We start from the raw sequence: 24824 nt of genomic DNA on the forward strand, positions 1-24824 counted from the left end.
AGTAAAATTAATGAGTGTAATCTCAGACTTTAAAAATAATTTCTAGAAATATTTAGCCGATATAATTTCAGTGTCAGGAATGGTACCTGAAATATTATTATTTCGCCCTCTATGTTTCCTTCTAAAACTGTGTCTAAAATGCGAATGTATCCGCAAGCATCAGATATTACACACAAGTATAGTGTAAATTCATAATTTAAAAATAATTTTATAAATTATTCAGTCGATTCCATGACGGTGTCAGGTTCGTTTTCTGAAACGTAATTACTGTAATACTTGACTTTCTATACCGTGTCCGACGGATAATATATGAATCGAAAGGAAACATTGTAACAAAATAAGTTATGAAATAGATACTGTGCGTGCTTTACTGAACTCTCGCCATGGGTTCAATTAGCCGTAAAATGAACAACAGCTGACGATGTGCAGGTCAGCAATTACCCGCCGAGCGAGCGGGACGCCCGTTCTCTGAATGAAACAAAAAAGCTCATTGGATTCGAGCCGCGAAGCACGCCTAGGGTCAGAACTGCATTCCATTCAATCCCGTTCCGTCAACACGCGTGGGAAATATTGTCCCAAGGTAACATGGTATTTTTACAACAAAGGGGATTTCTGGTTTTCAAATTCATACAGTAACTCAGGAGACTACCACACAAATATCACTGCTATCGGTTCAAAGGTAGCTTGCGTTGCCGCGGGGCGATTTTCATATTTGTCTATCAGTTTAAGTAAGACGAACAATATCAAAATTTTCTTACATTTAATGAATTGAATTATGTTTCCTATTGAGCATACGTAATTTTGATACTTTTCTACACCTCAGACAATGAAATCTCCCATTCCGCTATTTAAAAAAATAAAAGAATGGTTCAAATTTAATTTTAAAATGTAATGCTGTTTGTAATGCCAAGATTCCGATCTCTCTATAAAAAAAGAACAATAAAATGCACCAACCAAATACTTTGCCCGTGAAGAGATGAATAAAACGACCGTTTCGTCGTTCTAGTTTTTCGCGTGTTAAACTTCCTTATTTCGACCGTATTAGCTAAATTTTTACGTTTAATTACTAGTAAATAATTTTACGCTGCAGTCATATAAACAAGTAGCAAAACGATATATTTCACAACTCTATGGAGCTTCGGCAGAATTTCATACGACTTCTTAAAGCTCAGCGTTTTACCATTTTACGGCGCACATTTGCTAGTAATAACGATGCATTTGATTTCTGCCAAAATAACTTCATTTACTACATTCACTTAATGTAAAACCTATCCACTCACTGACTGACTTACTCTTACAAATGTTTGGGGTGAATGGGACGAGATACGACCAGTAGGCATAGAATTGACCTCTAATATCGTCAGAAATCTTAGGAAAAATTGTAAAAAAAGAAATGTTCTATGTAATATAGTGTTACCGACAGCCTCTACGACTCTACCTTTTTGGCGTACTTGGTAGTAAAAAAATAGATTTTTCAAAAATTTGACTTTTTCGGATCTAGACCATCTAGAAAATTTCAGGGTCTATCTCAACACTTGCCTGCACCTTGAATACGAAATTAACACCCCATAATTATATCTGACGGAAAATTGTACATATGAAATATAGGTAACTGAGAAGTTTGAAAAGGTGTTTGCTTAATGCACCCTGAAAATGTCAAAACTAAAGTGTAACTGTAAAACTTATATACTTCAAGAACAAAGGCGGCATAAAATCGGTAGGGATTGTCATGCGTCATACTTATCATGACAACCAGAATACCTACTTCAACAATGCTTACATTTTTGAGGAGAGATTTTTTTTCGGAATGGAGTCTACAGAACGTTTTTCATTTCATGTTCAGAATTTTTTTTTAAAGTTTCAAACTAAAAAAATTCCAATTCCCGCAAGAAAAGGGGCCATAATAAAGGCTTCCAACAAATATTTTTTTTCCAGTTTCCTGATAACCTGTTGGGCTGGATGCGTGTAAGTTCTAACGTTTGACCCTGCCCTGCCAACAAAAACCCTGCCGGATATCCTGGGTGGAGGAAGTTGAGGAAGGTATTACAAGGGTTGAGATGGTTTGAGAGGCGTTTTGGAAGTAACTTGACCTGAACCTCCTTTCTCCGTTCGACGCATCAAGCTTCCTTCGGGGCAAATTGATGTGTTGAGTGAAACCGGACGAGGCATGGATGAAATCCAACGTTACACAGCTCCAATGAGGCTCTCGAGCGGAAATGACAACACATCGATAACACGAATGAATGAGAGTATTTTCAAAATTTACGGGCAGTTGGTAACATCAGGTATTTAGGAACAGGATTTGCATTTTTTAAATGTATTTTAAATGGCGTAACAGCCGACACCAATTGTAATTTTTAAAGAAAGTGTGGACAGAGATGGGTAGTATCGAAAATACTTGTATTTGAAATACGTATTTTCGATACTTTTGTAGTTTGTAATTTGTATCGGAAATACATTTTCTGAGAGTATTTTGTATTTTGTAACGAAAATACATCTAAAGAGTAGTTTGTATTTTTAAAATACATTCAAAATCAAAATATATGCAATGTTTTTTGTGCATAAGTAGAAAGAGCGTGCGACGAGATGGCAGGGATCCCGAATGAGTCCAGGGTCCTCTATGTTGCCATATAATAACTGATGAGAGAGTAGTGTTGAGAGACAAATCTAGAGGACTCTGAATGAGTCTGTATTAGCCTGTCATCTATGGGACAATATGTTGCCCCTTAATTTACTTCTGTAACACCCGTAGGCCCTTGTATACTTGCAAAACGTAGTCACGTGTGGAGTATTTTGCGAAACGAAGTTTTGCATTGAGTAATTTGTGGAGGGGACTTGTAGAATCTGACGCTGTTCCCAAAGGTGCAGGAGACATTTTTCTCCATTTTATTTAAGACATTTCGCCATGGATAATGGTCAAATTGCCAGTTTCCTATAGATACGTTGCAAGAATGTTTGAGCCTCTCATTCTAAAAATAGTTCATACTTCGATACTAAATACAAATGTAATTTCAAAATACTCTATTATAATACGAAATACATGCCTTCACCGAAGTTCTTACCTAATAAAAAATTAAAATAAATTCAAATATTTATTTATTTGTGATAAATAAATAAATAAATAAATAAATAAATAAATAAATATTTGAATTTATTTTAATTTTTTACTAGGTAAGAACTTCGGTGAAGGCATGTATTTCGTATTATAATAGAGTATTTTGAAATTACATTTGTATTTAGTATCGAAAATACAATTTTTAGAAGTAATTTGTATTTTGTATTTGAAATACAGATTTTAAAAGTAATTTGTATTTTGTATCTAAAATACATTTGACATGTATTTTGCCCATCTCTGAGTGTGGAAGTAACGAAGTGTCTTTCATTGATAATAATATTTTTGTACTTGAAAATGTAACAGACGAAAACGGTTGTGCTTTTTAAATAAATTATAGATGTAACGAAGTGTACTTCACTGCCAATATGCAGCCCTTCTACCATGTAAAAGCTTCAAGTTTCGATTTAACAGGATTCGCCCCAAATACTTGGTCGTTGGTCAGATCGGTTGGAAGGCGAAATTGACATATACTCGTATTAACTCATTTATAGGATAAAATCTATCACAAATCGTTGCTGCGCCAACTGAGGTGAAATTTCTCTGTGAAGTACACCTAATTTTAGAGCACAATTCTTTAATATCAATACTACAAGAACAATATTATATCTCATATATTGAAACAAAATTGCCCTTTCGAGGTAACAAAACGCCGCTAAATATATTGACTCGTGATAGAAAAATGTTGGTAAATTTCCGAAAACTTTTACGTATTTCTCAATTTTACGCAATACTTTCTCTCAAGCGTTTCTCTCCAGCCTTCCTTTCCTACCCTTCCCATATGACACCAATGATCTTAGCAGCCGCTGTCCCCTCACAAATACCATACGAATTGTCACCTCAATATTTTCTCAGTCGTGAACTTTTTATATTTCAGATAAAAATAAAATTCTGAATAATTCTACTTTTCATACCACGGGAATTTCCAGATATTAGCGATTTCTAAAGCTTCTAAAATACGATTTTTTCTCGTTTATCTTTACTGATTCATATGATTTTAACGGACGGTTTTCGTCCTAATCGGAGAATGAAAAAAGAATGGTGCCTATGTAGTAATTTTAGGCGCAAATGCTATTCATAGAAAGAGGCATGGGTATAAAATTGAGAGAAAGAAGAAATTTGTCTAAAAATGTAAGGAACTTGGAAGATGGGTCGAATCTATTGATGTCAACGTAACTCCATCAAGGAAAATAAAAATTCAGATGCGCGATGTACCAGATTAATAAACATTCGAAAATTTCGCACGACTGTACTCTCATTCTTTACATACAAATCCATAAGATTCTCTGGTTCTTTAAACAATTTCGTAATAAACTCTCACTCATATACATAATAATTTTAATGCATTCACCCATGCACAATCACTATGTCTATCTCGTACTATTTTCATTTTTTGTTGTCAATTCCCATTGATAATAATTCTTGAATACTGTAAACAGGATATTTTTATTTATTCGTGATACACGATATTTTTTAAGTTCCCACCACACACGATGTCTCCTTTAGAGAACGTTTAACAATCTTCATTCTTCTTATATTTTATTTTAAACACTTTTCCTTTTTATGTTACGTTTATTTGGTTTAGTCATATATTTAACGGGTTTTTAAATCTTTTATTTAAGTTTAGAATAAAAAAATATGTGACTTCGATATACCTCGAGCGAGTAATCGGCATTGAAAAATCGAAAACTTTAAGTCAAAATAATAGGTATATAGTGCGTTTTGAGATTGATATTGTATTTATCGTCAGAAGCTGGTGATTCAAAGTTTAAAATGATACCTTTTCATCACTGTAGGTGCAGTATTAACGATCATATACGTAATGACAGAAAAGACCTTTCTGTCTTTACAAGTCAAAGATATTTCTGTCAAACTAGCTGGTAAATATACCTACATGACACTGAGCAGCACCTACGACAAAGTGATATGTATCACGAAACGCTTGAGTATATATTTTATATCTTAATTGCATGTGTAATATTTGTGTATACTTTGTACCCCATTGACTATGTTGTATTTTACCAATAACACGACTTTAGCTTTCACTCAGTAGGTTTTAGCAGGTTTTTCACGCCCCCCTTCTTGTGTGGGCGTTTTCCTGCAGTGGGTTTTTTCGCTGAAGGATACTACACCCTTATCCTCATGTTTTTTCCCACAAACAGAAATCTTTCTTCCACAAAATTTTCACATGCAGTTGTTCATATTTTTGACATTTCACACATATTGTATATCCTTTGTATTGTAAACTTTGTCTACTATTTTTTAATATGTTTGCATTGACGCTATGGAGGGGTTAGGGTGGAAGAGGGGACTTCTTAGTCTCAACCTCGCCCGAATAAAGTCATATTATTATTATTAAAACAACCTTTTTCCAAAAGCAGTATAAGCTGTCGGTTTCCTCCTCCAAGTATCATACCATACAATACCGAGATGGGCACGTGAGCACCTGAAAAAAGGCTGTCGTACGTAGGTGCGTGACGGGAGGGCATTTATCAATTTACCCTCCCTTTCCTTCTTCCACGAGATGACGAACCTATCGTTAGGGGGTGCAGCGCAGTATGACCGCCTCCCTCCCTGATTTCTCACGCTCATTATTTCTCGCTGGTCCGAGGAGTGGGGAAGCGAGCGAAGGAAAAACAAGTGAGGTGGGAGGGGCGAGTCCTTTGGACTTCCGCAGCGCATGCACTCCAGTTCCGGCCTCAGACAATTTCCACCTCCATTTCTCTCCATTTCCACGTGATTTCCTCCAGCTGGGCTCAACTGTCGGGAAAATAGACACTTAAACCGTCGACGTGGCATTAGACCTACTCGATATAATGATAAATATGACAACTTTTATCAATCAACCCCGGTAACGACCCACAAAAAAATTGGGACTACGATAAAAACATATTTTCTCCATTTGTTTTATCTCGCATTAACTTGAAAGAATGGAAATGGAAGGTAGTTGCATTTTCTACAATTAATTAATGCGTACGACGCGTTTCGGCTCAATAAGCCATCATCTGGTAAAATCTCTAAGTAAAGTTTTGTTGATTATTTTTTTCAGGGAAGTCCCCAGGTTAAGCATCAGCCGCCATGAAATCCTTAATTCAGAAGTATAAGAGAAAAAAATCAGCATTAATTAATGCATTAATCGAAACGGAAGCTTCAAACGCTTTATAATACCGGTTCTTCAAAATTAGTAGCAGGGTTTGAACGCTTTCCAATATTAATTTCACGAAACTTAAAGCTATATAAATCATACATCAAATGAAAGATCAACTCGAACAGTTTTACATAAAAGCCTATAAGTGACATTCGTCACACGGCACACGCCAAAATGATATGCAAGTTCTTCCCTATCGTCGATTAGTCTCTTGATTAATTGCAACAGCTGCTTCAATCCAGTTTCCTAATTCGAAAAGGTCATCCGGTATTGGAGGTACAGATGCTATTATCACCCCGACGATCACAATCACACTTAATACGGAACGGAAGTAGCACAGTAACCACGTATTCCGTCTATGCTAACCTTAAAACATAAAAAGCATTCACTAGTCGCCATTTTTGCCATTACCGCTTTCTAGCGGATGGTGGCGAAAAAATGGGTGTAAATGCGCATTGCTGCCAAAAACGGAACTTTTTGAATTTCTATTTCATTTGAGGTATGGCTTATAGCTGTAATTTAAGTTTAATGCATATTATACTGCGTTAAAATCCCGCTATTCATTGTAAAACTTCCGGTAGTTATACATAATTAACAGCAGGAAATAAAGATTCTCTAATTTTTCATCAACTTGCAATATCATCGAGATTATTGACGCAGTAATTTACGCTAGATATGAGCTATAGAAAATAAATTTGAAGTTTGCTAGCGCCAAATGTGCCAAACATGCGCAGGCCATTAAGTAAATTCTTGTAAGTGCCTTAGTCGCTGGATTGGACGCAGAGCGAACTGGGTCAAGGAGGAATGTCGTATCGCGAATGCCAAGTGCAACGGGGAGGCTGAGCTAAGAGGATCGACGCGACGCTTCCAACCGCAGTGGGATCCTTTTTTTAATTGAACCTCTTTCGACGCATTCAACGCTGATGAAAAAAATTAATACCCACACCACCAAGGGTGCATCAGAATAATCGAATCTTGATGAAAAGATCCAGGTCAAATTTGCTGGATTTTAATTTCGACAAAGACAAAATTCTGTAACACTTATACATTCTTATAATATTATATACCTCAATATTTGCTCCACACAGAGGTAGTTTAAGTGGACAAGCTACGTAACTCCGATGACGGAAATATGCTTAATGTTTAAATTAGGGCAGAACTAGAATCGGTCAATATTGGGGGAAATTATTCATCTCACAGGGACACAAATTTTTTTAAATAAACCGCAATGGAAACGCAGGATATATTATTATGGATACATTATTGTCTACATTTATTAGTTCATTATCTATTTCAAACAGGAAATATTTTCTTTGTATTGAGTGATAAGTTCTTCGACGGATGGTATTTTTATTAAGTAATATTTTGTAATGTTAGCAAGAATGACATAGTGGTTAATTGGCCTATAAAATGAATGATACGCAAAATTATAATTATTTATCAGCAAAAATATTTAGCAAGCTACCAACTAGTTTAACTATTACTTCATATCCTACCTTCAATATCCACACTTCTCGATACCCAAGGAAATTTTGTAAAGTAGGAGAAACATAGTTGATTGAACTGGAAAACGTTAAGTCTCTACTCAATCCCCTTAAATGAAATCTTGCTACCAAGTCGTCGACTTATATAGGTAACTACGGAAGATATGGGTATGTTATAAAAAGTTTAATTGTATTATAATTACTTTATTTGTTCTATGCATATTTTTCTCACGGGTAACAGGAGAGCCCCAAAACAAGACTGCAAAAATCCTTCGCGTTAGTATTAATCTCTAGTTTTAAGTTTCATTTAATTATTATATGCACATTATTATTTAGGTTAATAACAATTAATAGCATCATAATTTTCTATAGAAACCATACATATTTCACTAAAATGTGAAATTAGTTTTATTGCATTATATGAGGTACAAAGTGGTGGAAGTTCTTAAAATTAGTAAAATTAGACTTTCCAATATTTCCACAAGAATTATTTAACACGACGCGTTTCTTTGCTACAAAAAACGTTATAAAGTGCAACATATTTTACAAGAGTTCTTCCTTATATACGTCTTTATACTTAAAGGGAGGTTAGTAACACTAAGTCCTTCCTATCCTACCTTCAATATCCCCACTACTCGACACCCAAACCCCATCCACCCTACCCCATCCCTTTAATCACCAAGTATACAAGGAAGAAATCTTAAGACTAAATTTGCACTTCATAATGTTGTTTTTAATGCGTCTTGTTGAAATAAAACTCGGTGGAAACATTGCAATGCCTAATTTTACTAATGTGAAAATAGTCTCGGAAGGAATTATTATAGCAACTTTTTTTTTCCTTTATACAGTGTCCAACAGTGAGCGACAGTAAATAACTAACGAATTTAAGTCAAGGGTTTAGATAGTGACGCACTGCACTTAATTCTAAGCCCGTACACCCTAAAACTTCCGCCTCACCGACAATGAGAGGCACCCGTCCCTTTTAGCGGCCTCCTTTACCGTTTCCCTCATGCACTCAAATATAGGGTTTCACCTCCCCGAAAAGGTGAACGAGAAAAGAATATGTTTTTTTTATGCATTATTTTGGAAGCGTGCAGTGGAAGAGTGGGAGGGGTGGATAAAGCTGAGGAAATAGGGGATGAAATAAACGTCACACCTGCCCCCTTTAGAAAAAATCAAGCCGGGACAATCCATCAAACGACGAAGGGGCTAGTGACGCTTAATCGGTCTTCTACACGGTTGACAGGATGCACGACGCACGAGATACGACATAACTCTCCGGCAAACTGAAGGAGGAAAAAAACAGATGACGGCCGATGGGCGCGCTGATGGCGAGTTAACTTTTAGTGCACAATAGGGGGTCATCACAATATAATCGAAGCGATCATGAAATATCGAGATACTTGATGGACTAAATAGGGCCCAAGGGTGTTGTTTTTAAGCGCTCCGTTTTGGGGCACCCAAATAATTAAAAATAAAACCTTGAAATTATAGGTCTAAACAAACAAAAGGAGTTCACGAAGGGTTGAAGCCCACAGCAGATGGATTACATTCTATTTTCAAATCCATTACAATGTCAGAACACGGAAGTGAAATATTTTGGGGCACAGGTTGGAAAAAGGAAATATGAATGGGCAGACTTGCTAGGAGAAAGTATAGATAAGTATTAAACGCGGAGGAGTTCAAATAAATATGAACATGTGTAATTTCACCACACAAAAATTAGATTGAGATCCATACTCGACTCAATTCACAAGATATACAAAGCTGAATTTCGACTGGAAATTTTATGAGCTGTGAAGTGTTTTCAGGCACAAAAAATACTATGGCGGCGGGCGTCTTACATGATAGGGAAGAAAATTGATGCAAGAAAAATGTCAAATCAATTTAAAGAGGCATTGTTTTGCAAAATATTGAAATTATAATCGACACTCAACTTAATCCACAAAATATACATTGAGCTGGATAGAAAGCATCAGTTATTTCATGCAAGATTTCTTGTTAAGACTTTAGGAGGAGTCAACGTTGATGGAAGACGTTTTAGGAAGTTAGTTGAAATAGGATTAAATTAATGAATGCAGGTCTAACTTAGAGACGATATTGCATATTCATGACGAAAGGATGAAAATTTTTGCATTCCACTGGAAAAAATAATGTGAAAAATAAGAAATTAGTCCTTTTGCCATGAACTGTTGCCCTGGTAGGTCTTTGCTAGTAACAATTATCAAAAAATATATAAAAATTCCGTATTTTACGCTATAAGTGAATTGATTAAAAAATAAATTAACTCAATATAGTAATGATAATATGCACCGAAGAATCACAAATATTTTTGATAAATATAAGAGTTATAGATGCTAATTAATGAAGCCGGAATAAAATGCCTTTCTAATTTAACCAATATTTATCTTTATCTGCTGAGACATGATATGAATTAAAAAGCTCAATTTTTAATGCGTAAGAATATTATGCTTCACTTGATCCGCTGTTTTCCTAGTGTATTCCTCTCGCATCTTACATCACGGGAGTGGATACTTGAGCAGGAGTTCTCATTTACGAGCCATCGTGCTGGGTGAGTTATAGGCGACGGTGGAGGCGACTCGTCTCACGCTGGAATAGACTTGCGAGAAGTTCATGGATCACGCCCGCCGCCAGCTATTCCCTTCGGATGGCTATGAAAGCCCTTCGGGTCAAGGACACTGCCGATGCACAAAGAACTAGGTCACTCAAATAGTGTAGGATAACGATCTTGTTTCCAGGGAGCTCGACCGATGCTGTCATGAGTTTCTTTACCACTTTGAAATTTTTAAAAACATGATTTAGATTTTTCATTTCGAAATCAAATCATTTGTTTTATTTTTGTTTGAGCCTTGAAAATCAAGTTTACCGCGTAGGAATAACAGCGAAGAATCACAGAATTTTATCACAAAGATAAAATACCGACGTATTACTAGCCTACAGTTTTAAAATTACTTCAGGAATAACGCATTAATGAAAATACGCATTTTGAGAATACAATAACTGAATTCGCTATCTTCTTATGATTTTGCATTAGATGCCTACCGATAGAAGTAAATTTTATGACGTTTATGCCACTTTTCAGATTTCCATTTGGAACTTGCAGTAAAATCTATTAATGTCGATAACATTTTAACTTTCCTTCTTTAGCCTTATATATATGAAATGATTATTTTCATTTTCTATGAATAATAATATTGGTGCTATAACATAAGTAACGGGTGTTTAAAAATGGATAGCTGGGTTTTAACGCTTTCTAATATTTATAAAACTAAACTTACAGCTGTAAATCATACAAGGCTATGGCTGTATTCCAATAATTTCTGTAATAAGTATGGGTTCATTAAAAAGATGGGGAGAACTATATAATGTTGAAAACGAGCCCTTGATAATCATCACAATATGCCTATGCATAAAGTTATAACTGTAAGGAGGGGTAAATTAGCCGAGCGAGAAAACTCATGACAAGAAAATCTGTAGGAAAACATGCTTAAGACTCGTTAACGACGTTACCACGACCATATTGATCTGGCGAAAAATCTTAATTCTCGATCTAGCGGGTTAGATATGAAAGGATTATTTTTCGATGTTTACCACAGAATGGTCAACAAAATTTCTCTTGTTCTAAGACCTTTCTGAACTAACCTAAATCCTGGGCTGAGTTTCATTAATAACTTTAAAATGCCTCTACAAAACTCTTTCTCCCCATTTAAATAAAAGATGAGTCTATTTACTTCTTTCCCGAGAAAATATTTATTAGTTGTAATAAATATAGGACAATACTGGCTTTGGCAACCTTGACTTGCAAATGGGAGAGAGTTGTCTAGCAATGGTGATTTACTAAAAGAAATAAGCCGTTTTATGCGACCCAGTCTAATTTACGAGAGCAAAAGAAATTTTTAGCAAAATTCCCGAGAGAAAAGAGAATTAACTGTCACGTTTTTTATAAAAAAATAATCGAAACCCATTTTTTTAAAGAAAACTCTTTTTTTTTTCGCCTACACTTTTATTGCGCAGCTCCACTTCGGGTGGAAAGAAAAAAGACGAGAAAAAATTAAAATGCGGGAGAAATCGAAAAGAATCTCTGGAAACGAAGTTGGATTCATTCCAGGGCTTGTTCTTCTGATGAAATAAGACTGGATATCATCACGAGTTTCACTGTGACAACGCACTGCATTGCCAAGAAATAGAGAAATAATGGTAACGATTATTTCTACTTTTAGATACTCAATTTTCTATACGGTGAAAGCTTGCAGGAAAATCTCGTAGAAAGCTCCGTTAACGTTCATCGCCTGTACGCTTGAATGCGCAAACAAAAGCATAACGTTTATTCCAGTTGCTTTAAAATGCCTACCGCATTAAGCACTGTTTTTCTAAATATAGGCATCTTTTTCAGGTCAACATATGGATCCAATGAAGTTGCTTGGTTAATTACCTTATAGACTACCAGAGATAAAGGAGGGATTTAATTTCTTTGAAATAGTAGTAGCAAAAAAAAGTGGGCGTGGTTTACATATGACATCAATATATAATAATTGCTGGGTGTAAACTGAAGTAAAACTCAGAAGAAAATATTTAACGACCTAACGCAGTAAAAAACTCCTTACAGTACGAGTTAAGGAACTATCGTCTCGCCTATCTAACACGATACTTTGCTTTCATTTTAGCGAAAAAACTTAAACTAAAGATTATTACGGAGGCTTCCGCGGTTAGTTCGGAGCTGGAACGCGCCCGAAACTGTCGTCCGCAAAACATGTATCAACGCGGTGTAAACCCGGAAAACCATCACCAAATTAAACTAAAGATCTTCAAACTTTATAAAACAAATTACATGCAGCCATGTCTTTCAAAAACACATTCATCCTGTAAAGCAAAATTGCCTTTATTATTACCCGGTGTGGTGTGCCAAAACAAAGTCCTAGTCGCGCCATTTAAGAAGAACCGCTTAAACTTTGGCATGTGAATGAAATTCCACCGCTAATGATAGCTATAAATTTCGTGATGAAATCGGAAAATGTTCTCATTGTACTAAATCATATCAGTAATGGTTGTTTTACACGGGGCACGGAATTGCGCAGGTTAGAACTGCATTAATTTCCAAAATGGCGTGGAATTGCGCGAATGCATGAACGAAATTAGAACAGGGGCTATTTTGCCTACTTTCGTCGCTCGACCGCTTTTCACCGCTTAACACGACGCAATTTTGACTGCACCTTCGTACACACGTCAGATTGTGCAAGCACGTGACCCCTGTAAAACGGTCTTAAGAGAAAATATTTCTAAAAAAAGGTTTATTGACAGAAAAGAGAAGGATTGTTATGCATAAGTGCGAAGTGAAAGTCCAATGTCCCTCATTACGTACACAAGGAATCCAAATCTGGATTATGTCTCTATAAGACGCCCATGGGAAACATTTTCGTTCCTTCCTTTCCGAACTCCATCCTCACCGTGGTCCCGCGTCCTATTTTCCGGATATCAAGTTGTAATGGAACGAGCGCATTTATAGCTGGGGCGGAGGGGACTGGCTTTTGGGGTGGTCTCTCCCCTTCGCCTCGCCGCTGACCGCCGCTCTCCCGCTCCAACCGTCGCTTTACGCTCGTCAATCTTGTTCGAATGTAGAGAATAGGGGGAGGGGTAGAAAATAGGAGAAGATGTAAAAAAATATGAACAAAAGAAGGCGATCGATGCATGCGTCAGAGTGGAGAGAAGGCGGGCAAGAAAGTGAAAGATAGGAATAGGGTGGTTTCCTTCATCGAAGAAAACGAAAGGCATTGATTTCGATTCGTTACCCACCATTAGTGTATTCATAATATACAAATTATTTGGTTTTATAAATCCCAGTTTAGACGAATTTATATGGTCAATTTCAAACTCATTTGAAAAAGGCCTAAAATAAACAAAAACAGCTGAATACGTTATCATACATCAGGTGCATGTATACCATCATAATAAAAAAAAACTGACAATCGAACTCTCTAAACTCGTGAAATTTAAAAATTCCCGCTAACACACCTCATACAAAATAAAGATTTCTAAAACTGATGTAAACGGAAATTTTTACCGTATTTCAGAGGAAAGTATAGAAAAATAACAAAAAAGGACAATACGATTCTTTAAACCCGTTAAATTAAAAAAAAAATTCCCGTTATTTTCTGAACCTAGCACCAAATACGCTACACCGGGCTCTTTCTGTTACCCTCCTCTCATTTCATTTGTAATGTAATTAAGGTTTGGCCAACTGAGTATATAAATAATAGAATATATAAATAATATTTATGTTAAGTAGATTTCGTAATTGTGCCAAAAGACCTTATGATTACCAACTGCAGATTTGTAAAACTTCCGTGAGAAACCTTTACCATCGCAAACATTGAAAATATCATGAAATAATCATTTTAGAGCAAATTTCATTGAGTAAAATATAATTTGGCTGCAGGTATCTTTCGTTCTTCAACTCATTTTACCTTCATCTCTTTCCCCACTCTAAACTCGACCTCTCTCATATGATAGGACCAAAAAAAACAAAACACACTCGAATACGGTCCCGTCCTTCTCCGTCTCGAAGAAAGGGTCAAAAATAGGTTTAAAAAAAGGACGGCTTCAATGGATCGTGACCGTACCCATTGTTGTGGCACTCCTCTCTGGGATAGGCCGCTTGCGAATTCGACCGACCCAGACTGGACAACACTCTCCATGACAATCACGGTTGGCGATCGGTGGAAAGAAGGCCTAATACGCCCACGCTCAAAGAAGGTGAAGGGAGCGGTGAGAGAGACGGTATTTGGGTATAGGAGTTTGAATGAACGGACATACAGACTGAACGGGGTGGTTTCCTTTATCAAAGAAAACGAAAGGCATCGATTGTGATTCGACCATTCATGGGCGTACCCAGCGAGGGGTAGGGGGGTCAGTTCCCCCTCCCCCTAGAAGCAAAACTCGAAAAAGCCTTTAAGCAAAATCAGTACTGAATTGAAACGAAAGTATTCAAAAAAATTTCTTAAAACCCACGAAAAATGATATACAATGGTATAAGATACGTAACTGAAATAAAACTATTTTTTCAAGGAAATAATCTCATAAATACCATGGCTTGCCCCCACCCCCCCAGTTATGATCCTGGGTACGCCCTTACCACCAGTAGTATATTCATAATATACAAATTATTTGGTTTTAGATACCCCAGTTTAGACGAATGTTAATAGTCAATTTTGAACTCATTTGATAAAAGCCAGATCGGCGCCCATGCGATACCAATCCACGTGACGTCACAAGGACATATATGCTATAATACTGGATAGGAGTTTTACATCGTCTGAGATTACCAATGCACGCATGAGGCGCAGAGCTCAGGGAAACATTTCTTATTAATCACCTATTAAAATTGCCTCAGGTCGGAAAGTTTCCTTCGTTTGGAAGGGTATTAATAATCCTTATTTAAACAAAGCGCTACCTGCGTGCAGCCTTCATCATAGCGGCGCTCACAGCCTCGCACCAAGGTGGCCAAACACGGCGGCAGGGGAACCAGAACGACGTCACACGAGCTTTTCCCAGCATTCGTACTTAGCCGTCGCGTTTTCGCGCGCTTAGAAGTTTTCACTTTTCATTTAATCGCGAAAAATAGATATCGTCAATTAAAAATCTAAAAGCATAAAATACGTACTCCATGAGTAATAGTCTTTCGATTTAGGCAAAAAAATAGGAAACCACCCTACACGCTTCACCAGGCTCTTTCAACGAGCCAACTATTCAAGAGTTGGTGTACCTGTTCCGAGGGAGAAGGGTGGATACTTTGAAGAGGCTAAAATATAAACCATACTCTATTGTACTTAATGATAGAGAGAGGAAATTTATATTCAGTTTGTCCCTTTTGTTTTCACGATTTGTTTGTAAATTGAGATTAAGATCTAGTTTTGTGCATAGATGACCGAAAACTTTTGACCGTTAGTGTACATTTTTAATTTAATTGAGGTTTGGCCAAATGAGTAAACAGTAAAACTCGCTAACAGCTCGCGATCACGCTTATAACGAAATCCCGCCAATAACCTTTTAATTTAATTGAGGTACTGAATCCATAACAGTGCTTTCACATTAATTCGCACAAATGGTAATATAAAAATAGTTATGAGTTAAAAAAAAGCTGTAAGGTCAGGTGAATTTTTTTTTCAAGTTTGGCTGGACTTGAAATAATCAGAAGTCTAAAAGATACTAAGTAAAACTAACCCAGGCGTCAGATAGGCGCTGAAAAATATAAAATTAAAAGGTGAACTATTTTTTAGCTTAAGCGTATTAAGTAACGTCATAATAGTGAGTTTAAATGAAGAATAAATGCTAAATAGCATGATTAAATTTTAGAGTGCTATAAATCTTAAAGAAAACTAGAAGGTTTCGATTGATTGCCTGAAGCTAATGAGGAGAAAACACGATTACATCTTAACTCTTGTTGGTAGATGAAAGAACCGACGAAGATCCAAAGAACAGACCTCCAATAGACGTAATAATGACTCCATACCGACATATCTAAAAACCAAAGCCAGAGGTGGCGGTTCCTTGTAAGGACAGACTTCTGAATCCTCGGGCCGGGAGATGCAGACTGAGATACAGCCGAACAAAAATGCCGTGATCAATCGAAACACCTTGGCTCCTCGCTACAACTTCACCTGTTAAGAGATTTTACCCTCGTCCTCTCCAATGCCTGAGGGCTCTGCTAACAAGTGGGCGCGAAGAGCACATAGGTGGAAGATTGAACAGCTGATTCCCAGCTAAGGCTCGAAGGAAATGATACCCACGCGTAGGAAAAGCTATAAATTCAACCAAGTCAACCTTCTCACATCGTCTTTAACTTCGTCTATGCTTGCATCAATTCTTCCGGCCCATAATTCACGCATCTAATTTCTATGGGGGAGCGTGATAGCCTAGAGGATAGAGCAGCCTTCTGTTTAAGCGGTCTTGGATTCGATTCCTGTATGAAACGTCCCGCCAACCCACACGCAAAACTTCTCGAAGGGCGAATGTGGCCCGGGTAAAGGAACTGAAGCTCCAGCCTTGAATGGGTGAAATTTACACTCCAGTAGCTTCATTCGGGGTGAATTCTACCCTCATCTATCCTAATGAACCTTCGCGTTGAATCACTGAGTGAGTCAGTCGCCGGTGAGCGAGTAGGCCGAAAAATTACAATTTTTCGCCATTTTTTTTACAAATTTCTATCACAAAATTCAGTGAACAAACGTAAGATTGCGACTTAGCGCCACCTCACCCCCAAAAAACACAAATAGAAGAATATGACATGGAACCCTTTCAAATTTAAGTACGTGATGTCCATTGCGAGGGAAGTGCTCAGAAAGGGATGAGTAAAATTTATTCATGAACTCAGGATAGGAAATAATTAGAATCGTCCAAAAATATATAGTAATAAAAATTATCTTAAAATTTCTCACGAAAAACTACCCTTTAACTGGGCCTATGGTGGAAGCGTGGTATACAAGTATTGAGATTGGAAATAATTAGAATCGTCCGCAAATATATAGAAATAAAAACCAACCCAAAATTTCTTAAGAAAAACTACCTTTTAACTGGGCCTATAGTGGAAGCTTGGTATACAAGTATTGACAGTTATTTCAGAATTAATTTGTGAAAAGTTTAACATATTAGTAAATAAAAAGTTACCGGCAACTTTTGCACATACACTTGATAGCATTGCCATACACCTGATTATATTACAAATTGGATTGAAATCGGTCTTGAAAGTAAAATTAGTAAAGAGAAAAGAAAAGTAGATATTTGCAGAAAAATGCCGGTGACTTAAAATTTACTAATATTGTAACAAAATATTTTTGAGCATTGGCTACTGGCCGGAGGGTCCCGGTATCAACTCCTAGGTTTGGATGCTTCAACAAAAATCCTCCAAATGCGAGGTGGACTAGAAAAAGAAACTGAGCCCACAACCATGAATTAGTGAAGTTAACAATCCCGCAGCCTGATCATGATGAACTATACACACCAATCTTTGTGTTGGAACACTGAAAAGGTGATGGAAACACAAATATAACTATACACGATTCTCCAGTCACCCTCCAGATATGTTTTCACCCATTGCGCATTTACGATGGGTTACAAAAGTCGCCACTCGCGTCGCTGACGGGCAGAGCGAACCGAATTTCACGCTGCTATAACCAATAACTAGGGTTTTAAACGGATTAGATCGATCAAATTCACAGCTCTTCGACGCTATTTATTGCAACGGAATATACTATACTACAAAATATGGGAAAGAGTGAACCGTTCAGCACTTATCGCCGGGCTGCGGACATTTGTGAACACCGATTAAAAAGCCACCGAAGAAACAACATAGATCATCCATCTACTGGATGGAATGAAGCTTGAATACTTCACTCACTTAGGTTAGGTGAGGTTAGGTGAGGGTAGAGCTCACCCGGACGTGTGCTTGATGATTTGGGAAGAATAAATAAAATCACAACACGCATGACAATGCACGGAAACTCCTACCATATGCAAATCTAAAGGTATATACTTCAGCAACACAAACATGTCCAAGCAGGTAGGTATTCTAAAGCGAAGACACGGGCGATAAGAAAAGGGTTTTTCGTATTAGGGTCTCTCTTTAAGACGACGGGAAGGAATCAACAGCAGAGATTACGGCGAAGAGACGACACTCGAGTGCCGCCTGTAATCCCTAGGTTCGAATAGAGACATCATATAAGGATTCCCTTCATCCTGAATGTCTTTCGTTCCGGAAGGGATGAGAGTAAAAAAAGATACGAAGGCGGACCAAGAGGGTTTAGTTCCCGAGCTGTGTGCCTACTGTAACATATAAAGCGTAAATGAAATTGAACTGCGGCAAATGTCACTACAAAATACATTAGTTCCACAAATAACTCTTAGAGGGCAGCAGCTGTTAAGCAGTAGAAGCGTACGAAAAGTGATCTGATTGCCAAAGCAAGTGTAACAAAAAAGACATTTGCCTACACTGTCAATTACGCATTCACATCATACCAAAAGGGTGTACCAACATCATACCTGAGAAAGTACAAAAAAATCCATTAAAATTATTGAAAATTTATAACCAATGGCACTTTAAAGGAAGAGTGCATATTAAAGTATTCAGATTGGAAATATCTACCGGAACAGAAAGTTATAAGGGATTTAATAACTGCCGTACGTAATGTGTCAACTCCATTGAAAAAATATTTTGCATTTTCAAGGTACTATTAAGACATTACAACGTAACCACGTAGTTAATTCGATATTTATTTATGAGCACAACAGAGTAAAATCCTTTTTGAGGTCTCCTATAATGTAATAATAAGTTTTATTACTTCCCAAAACGGAAAAAATCTTCACAAATGATTTGCAGACTTCTTTTAAATTCAAGATAGGTTTAAGTGGACTCCAGCATATTTCCATAAACGGTTATAACATAGTGCTCAAACTACCTATTTGGATTAAAGATCATATAAGATCTTTCAAGGAATGCATATCATAGATTTTTATCGAGTCATAAAATTGTGAGCGTGGAGATAACATGCATGGAGAGCCGAAATAGTAAACGCTATAAAAAAACTTGGAGGAGAAGGAAATTCGCGTCATGTTTTTGAGAGAACGGCCCCTTTCTTGTCTCGAATATCCGTTTCTGTGAGAGAAGGGGGAAAAAGAAATGCTGGAGAAGACCGGAAGAGGTTAACTAGTCGCGCCCTGATGTTTGAATTATAACGCGCGCGCGGGGCTCCCCAGCGCACTTAGCGCCGAAACAGCGCGACCCATTCATAAGAACTCCCGGCTTACCGGAAAAAAAAACTTTTCAAAAGAGAAAATTTTCATGCTCAGTCAGCCCTCATTCATGGTGATACCTACTCTATGCCTTTATTATAATTATAATTATATGGTGTGCAATTTGAGGTATGGAATTAATAATGAACTATTGATTGGCCAGTAAAAGGCCGGCATTTACGCAGTAATAGAAGGCAGTAGAGGGGAATAATTTTTCATATTTGATGTTGCACTAAAAATACTCACTTCCGATTACTGTCGTAAAACTAATGCTCTCATTTTCAAATGCTCATTGTATTTAAAGTAAACCGTTGTTAATATTTGTTAGCTTCTTACACTTTACAGTTACCTTTTAACTATTTTTTCTGATGCATTTTTTTAATATTTTAGAAATACCGGAAAATATTGAACAGGTTCTACTCTGCATATCCTGGAATTTTATAGATGATGGCATAAGTTTTAATCTGATCTACTGTAAGCCTAATCCGTCACCGTAAAAAGATCGCTAAACTTATACTACCCTTTTTGAAATCGGTCGAAATTTGCATGCATCTAATATTTGATACACTTACCTTATAGTAATTTTCTTAGATGCATCTTTAAAATATACGAAATACAGGGAAATATTGAGCATGGTCTTATCTGCTTACCGCTAAAATGCCAAGATGGTAACATAGCGCGAAAATTCCGCAGAGAAAAAAATGATTCACCTTGACCGGGATACCAACCCTATTTCTGGTCAAGGACATTAGCCAGTTATGCAACCAGGGCGTTAAGTTACAGTTAAGATATTCTTATAACGAAATTTGGGTACAATACCGAAAGAAATTTCCACAAAGGGGAATGACACATCGGTAGCTTAATTGGCTACAGCACCCGGACGGAAATAGAGGGATCCGGCTTCAAATCCCGGTCAATACAATAACACACAATAAGTGCGTTACGGGTGACTCCGTAAAGTTATCCTCCGTGCCTAGTCCCGGGATACTTAAAATATTGTTAAATAGGTTTCGCGCAAATAATCCATCACCAGAAAGGCCGTTCTAGGGGGAGGAATGAGTCCTTCTGAGATGGTGATAGACGGGAGAAGAAGGATACTACAAAGGGATAAGTCAAGAGGGTTTGTAGTTTGGAGGGAATATGTTTCATAGCGGAGGCGTTACATAGGGAGTGCGCTGATGATGGTGCTTCGCCGTGAACCGGAAGGGCTTTGATGGGAGGATGAGGAACAGCCTGCGGGCGGACGGACGGCAGTGCGTCGGGGGGAAGGAGAAGACCCTGAGGAAGGGGCTCGATGGTGGAAGAAGAGGCCCTTCGAAAGAGGAATTCTAAATTAGGGAGGAAGTGTTCGGAGGGGGAGGGAGGAGGGTTAAGAATTCTTCTTTTTTTCTCACCCTCTCCCGCCAACCCTCCGTCACTCCAGCACCATAAACTTTTAGGAAAGCACAAGGGTTCGGAATAAACGTTGATAGACGGATCGTAAGAGAGTGTCTGACCTCCTAACACTCGCATTATACAACTATTGGCTTACGCAGAGAAAAATATGAACATTTCCCATTCAGTATTACTATATTCAGTTTTATTTATGCCTATGATCATACATTGATGAACTACATAGCTATAGTTCGAAATTAATCTATTTGTAATGTTGCACAAAAATTTATTAGGCCGACCTTGGGTTTAAACTACTTCATCTTCTTCAACTACTTGGATAATGACTGTATAGAAGTTGAAACCCATGGTCGGCATAATAAAGTTTAGTAGAACATTACCCAGCCATTTATTTCTTACTATAGATATGTGGTTCCACCAAGTGAAGCCTGAACACTTGATAACATTATAAAAGTATTCTACCTATTAAGGTAGGTTTCCATGGTACACTAAAGAAGTGATCTAAGAGCCTCCTTTTCCTTCCAGCACTGCCTGCTTCAATTCACTGTAAGGCCTACTTCCTTTCAGTCTATCTAAAAATCCTATTCTTTTCCTTCCCCTCCCTCGTTTCCCTAACATTCTACGCTCTAAAACTATTTTCAACATCCCTTTCCCACTAAACACTTAGATATATGAACTAAATATAATAAAATGGTTAACGCGTGTATGAAAAAGTAACATTACAGCAAGATATCCTCACTCGAAGCGCACTCTCAGTATCAAAATATGACCCCTGTGAGGGCCACAACAGGGGAAAACTTAAAAAGAGAAATGAATACATAAAAAGAAGATAACATTCCTATTTGTGTGCTTTAATTAGTTATAATTTTTAGCACATAGCTACCGATCAGCGAGGGAAGGACACGGAGTCGGAAAAAGATAAGGGTGTGTAAGAGTTGGCATCTCCTGCCAGTAGCCCAGTAACTTCGAGTTATAAGGGCGCAGATTCACCTCAGGGGGCGAGGGAATCTTTTTCCTCGATATGGCTGAGACGGAGGTCTTTCAGGATGAAGAGCACCACGGCCCGTCATCGAATGAGCGATGAAAGACGACGTTATTCGTTAAGGGAACTGTTCAAATATGACGTCCACACCTGGAGAGAGGATGGAAGTTCGAAAGGAGAAGTTAAATGCGTAACGGTGTGATGGGCACAGCTAAGCTGGGATACCAGAAGATGCCTGCCAGACTTCTAATTTTTTTACCCATGATCATATACAGACGAACCAAATTTGGTAAATAAAGAGGCATGAAAATGTGACATTACAGCAGGGAATTCTTGCAGGAAGAGCACTTAGAATAACAAATAAAGACTCTTATGGTAACCACCACGGAGGGAAATTGAAAAAGAAAAAAGTAAACAAAAAACAAGGCATTTCTCTCACCTTGCGACTTAAATTCCTGATTTGGTCAATTATTGGAGAACTCTTTATGATAAATTATAAAAAAATAAAATTAAGCCAAAGAGCCCAACAATTCGAAACAAATGATGAATGTTGAAGTCAACTCACGCAGTAACAACCGCAACCTTCTCCTTCCTTCCAAAACATCATGACGATATGAACATACCTGAAACAAAAGAGAAAAAGAGATTAGGAATTTTGATTTATACAAATGAAGTATGATTTTTAAGCTAGGGATACAAAGTAAAATTTTTTCACAGGTAATTATTATGTTTATGCACAAAAAATGCTTAAAACTGTCTCATCCACCATCTCCTGAAGTATTACAGACTCCTCCTGGAACACCGTGTAAACAGGCATCATCTGCCATAGCCCCCTTCAAATATCTCACTAGTTTAAAGTCTAATATTCTGAGAAAATGGGTAATTTAACTTTCAATAAATGACCCAATGGAAATACACGAATCGTATTCATGCAATATTAATAGAAATAGAGAATCAATCCGTACACTATTTCACCTAATTCCTATTTATGGAAAGTGATATAAACTACTTACATTATAAGATAAAATGATTTTTATGTGCCAGACCCCTTTTTTCCAATACTCGGCAAGATTAAAATGAACCAAAAATGCACATTTATGCTTGCCTTGGAGATTAATGATTGATGGGGAAGGAGCGAAATAAGTTACAAAACACATGCAAGTTACACGATCTCAGGGGTTATACCAGACAAGAAGGGTTGAAAAAATAAAAAAAAACTCATAAAAATTCGATTTCTAATAAAATCCTCCGCCCGCGAGAGATAAGTTTTTGGAGGAGTAGACGTCAGAAGACGACCGCAACAACACACAACAACCCCCACTCCATACTCCCCCAAAAACTTGGGCTGTTCGGCAGTTATAGTATGGAAAGAAAAAAAAAATCGAAAAGCATCCCATATGGGCTTCGGGGTGTGAGTGAGGGCTCCCAAGGGTGCGTTGGGTAAAAATAAACCCTTTAAGGGGCTGTCAAAGGTAGACGACGGGTGGGGAGGCAAGATGTGCCACAGTGGTAGGGGAAACAGGGGGGCTATGGAGGTTATGGAGGAGACGTAGTAAACACGGCCAAAACTGATGACCTATAGCGTTGCTTTATTTAGCTATTATTTTTCTGTAAACTTAAAAAAGAATCAATAAAATGTTTTCAAGCTTAAAAATATGAAAAATGAATATGGATAATTCCCTTACTTGTTTCCTGACTTTACAGTTTTTTCAAAACTATATTTACGGGGAAAAATCAATATTGATGTATTATTATTATTCTGTAAACTTAAATCAATAAAATGTCTGTAAACTAAAAAAATTTATACTAAAACTGAATATCAATAATTTTCGTTTTACTTTCTGATTTTATTGTTTTCCCAAAAAAATAAATACAGGGAAAACTTAATTCATACAAAATATATAAGCATGCACGTGAATATACAGTCCCGGTCATCATTGTATCAATTTAGATATGATATCGGATTTGGTCACTAAAATCCATCAATAACATCAGAGCTAAACAATATTTGCCTCCTTCTTGATACCGTTCAAGTTCACTACAATATCAGCTATATTTCTCACGCATTCAATATAACGGCGAGTTTTGAGAATAATCATGTTTTATTTAGTTTAAATAAAACGAAGACTTGGGTCTCGAATGAGCATTTGAAACACAAAAATGTATACTCTTCAAACAAAACTGCCATTCACCAATATTTGTAAGGTCAAATAGGTACATAAAATCTTTAAAATGTCTTCTCTTTTATAAACTTAGACACAAAGCATTTCCAACAAGCTTTTATACAGTACGTAATTCTCCTGAACTGGGCAGATTCCTATTTTACCCATTTATATCCTATCTTCCTTACCAACCTTTCCCTACGGCGAATTGTCCTCAAATATCGGTCGCTTACTTCATATATCACCGTATTGCGACGCGCATAACGTATTCTATTGAAGAACTTACTGATATCAACGTAAATTATTGAAACATTGTACAGAGAAAAAAATCAATGTGTATCCATGATCGTGCAATATATTTTGATGGTATCAAGAACGGGTGGAGGTAACTTTAATTATTATTTCACTGAAAACAGGCCCTTTTCTAAGCGCTTCACTGACAGCAGTATCCTATTAATTGGGTCAGATTGGGATATCCTATTTATCGGGTTTGGCGGGTAGGCGGAACTAGAGGACTATAATTTCATGGGAAAGGTTTAGGTCCTCGTAATCGAAAATCTCCCATCTTATTTTCAGAGCTATACTAATAATATGCCTACTTTCATACTGCGTTTACCAAAAGAGACGAAATATCTCAAGCACTAAAGACCTTAAGATACTGGAAACCTGTTTTCTAGCGGAAAATTGTGACCTTAAAATTTTCAACAATTTTTAACTATGGAGTGGCATGCGAGGTTAGCAA

At 37.1% G+C, this 24824-nt stretch overlaps 1 protein-coding gene and 1 long non-coding RNA gene across 3 annotated transcripts in view; both read right to left on the minus strand.

The window, feature by feature from the left end:
- LOC124167359 (protein amalgam-like) overlaps nucleotides 1-24824 on the minus strand; it is a 483736-nt gene that overhangs the window by 82522 nt on the left and 376390 nt on the right. The window lies entirely within an intron of this gene.
- Nucleotides 1-24824, minus strand: part of LOC124167361 — a 90979-nt gene that overhangs the window by 14332 nt on the left and 51823 nt on the right. Inside the window, exon 2 of the long non-coding RNA XR_006866670.1 lies at nucleotides 22486-22543. This is a non-coding gene — a long non-coding RNA (uncharacterized LOC124167361). The remainder of the gene's footprint in view (nucleotides 1-22485; nucleotides 22544-24824) is intronic.

The sequence above is a fragment of the Ischnura elegans genome, chromosome 10, assembly GCF_921293095.1.
Source record: "Ischnura elegans chromosome 10, ioIscEleg1.1, whole genome shotgun sequence".
Lineage (NCBI taxonomy): Eukaryota > Metazoa > Arthropoda > Insecta > Odonata > Coenagrionidae > Ischnura > Ischnura elegans.